Genomic DNA, 2,500 nt, shown 5'->3' with positions numbered 1-2,500 from the left:
TCCCCCACGCCCAACCATCATTGCAGTAAAATGCATATTTTGGACATGGAAGGGAATATGTATAAGCAGGTTCATCCTTTTTGGGTTCTAGAAAGATGTCATGGAAATTACAATCTTTTCAGGGAAATCTGATAACTTAGAGGTACTGGAAGAAAAAAGAGTCCAGTATTTAAAGCTCGCATGAACGAACCCATGCATCCATAAACTTTCTTGTGCATATCCAAAACACTAACAAAAATAACATGCACAGTATAATGAGGAATGGGCCCTACACCCCTGTAGATTAAGTACAGACTAAGTTCAATTTCCAGTTACACAGAATGACAACTGAGGTAACTTTTATCACTGTGCATTACTCTGATTAAGGTTCACACCTATATGAAAATTCAAGACATGCAGATATAAGAAATACTTATGTACAAACAGAGGTAGAACTTCCTTTATTCTAAACAAAACCATTCTTTGGAAACTACCTCTCTTCTACTTGGCTCTCTGCCTTTCCAAATTCCTCAAGATTTGTTGCTTTAGAAGGAAAGTGGCACAATAAATTACAGCACAGCCAAGTCCCATAACAGACTCCTTCACTCCTACATGTGATGAAGAAAGGACATAAGCTTCCTCAGAATTTCACCACAATTTCAGCAGCTATTCCCTCTTAGGATTGCAATACATGCACAAATGTAGTGGCCTGGTGGATCTCTACTGAGCTACCAAGACAGCACTCAGCAATATGTATGAATAAGCATTTTAATTAGCACTGCTACAGTGGCTGCAGTGCTTAGGAGGAGGAATGAAAATCTTATCATTTATTTGCATGTCCTCTTTTTTAGTAAACATATATCATTAGAGTTTTAATTCACAGATATAACAATAAAATTAAAGTTTTTAGACTCAGCAAGAAAAACAGTAATTGCAAGAAAACTTCTCTATTATTATTATTATTACTTAGAATTTTAAAAATATAATATTAAAATATCATTAGAGCATGCTTGTACCATGATATGGGCTTCATAATAGGATCAAACTGAAATACTACTAAAAGCTTGAGGGGCTTTCATCTGTCCTAGCCCCTACTCACAGACCCCTGCCCGTAGCTGGGTTATTCAGGCAGAGGCAGAATCGAGCTCCCCGGTACACACAGCTCATCCAAGAGAAGCTGCAACTGTAAATGCAAATCCACTGGAAAAGCTGCCTTAAGCAGTCAGGCTGGCTCTGTTTATGTACCCCACGAGTGGGGGGAAGCTGTTGATACAGCTGCATCCACTCTCCATGCTCTTTGCAGCAGAGTGTGTTACCTTGCTGTCCCAGTCAACAGCTTAACGTGGCTCCAGCCCCTGAACAGCACTTCTTTCATTCCCCAGGCAGTTCTTTTCCAAGTGTTGCCACATTCTGGATCATGCTTCATCTCTTGTTGAAGCAATTCACTTTTTGCCACTAATAATCTGTAGGAATGTTTGATTTTCTGTTTGAAAAGAGCAGGAAGGAGCTGAGCAGGAAAAAGCAGAATATTACCAATACTGACTTCTCTGAGGCATGAACAAAACTGCTTCTAATACAGAAAGCAGATTTTTGGCAAGATTTTATGAAGAACACTTTCTGCATTTATACCAATTTTTTTTTCTACTTGTACCAACAATTGCTTTCTAATTACAGTGGGACCTACTTTATTCTGTTAAGGAATGCTTTTACTGGAGTTTGAAACAACTCCTGAGTTCCTAAAATCCATCTCTATATTCCAACTAAAGTTTTATTTTTTGAACCTCAGGACAAACATACCTACAAATAACCACAGACCACAGCACAAGGTATGGCATGAGCCAGCTGGGAGATCAGGATGCCCGCATCCCCACCGGCGTCCAGACTCAGGAAAAGCCATCGCAGGAAAAGCAGTTTTTGCATTTCACATGTCAGAGAGACCCCCCCCCCCTTCCCCAATGGTAGCCCCCCCGAGCAGCACCACTGTCAATTAAGTGCTTATGATACTGCACGATATTGTTACGCTGTGTTTGAAAATAGCCGCGCTAATTAAAGCCCGCGCGCGCTCTGTTCGCGATGATAACGCACGATCTGGCGCAGCCATCTGAGAGACACTGGGAATTCATTTCGGTTTGGTCCTGCAGATACTTTAAACACACAAAAATGCTTGAGCAGCACTTTTCAAGGTACAATGTAAACCAGCTTTGCCAGAGAGAATGTCACTTGAAATGGTAGATATATTGATGGAATCACAGAATCTGCTTAACAAACAATATGTGAATTCAGGTTTTTCTTGTCTGCTTTATAATAATTTTTTTAAAAAGTTATGGTAATGTTATCAAATTCAACAAATAACAGCAGAGATAAGATATCAGTAAATGGTTAAACCTAATTTCCTTGCCTTGTGACTATTTAAAAGCAATATTGCTGTGCAACTAATTTTATGTGAAGAATAGTTGCTCCTGTGTTCCCAATAAAACCCTGCCTGCGTTTTATGTGCATTCCTCGGTGCTGGGCACAGGCT

Source organism: Agelaius phoeniceus, chromosome 7 (assembly GCF_051311805.1).
Source record: "Agelaius phoeniceus isolate bAgePho1 chromosome 7, bAgePho1.hap1, whole genome shotgun sequence".
In the NCBI taxonomy this organism is placed as follows: domain Eukaryota; kingdom Metazoa; phylum Chordata; class Aves; order Passeriformes; family Icteridae; genus Agelaius; species Agelaius phoeniceus.
The sequence above is the reverse complement of the archived record's forward strand: the minus strand, read 5'-3'. Positions refer to the sequence as shown.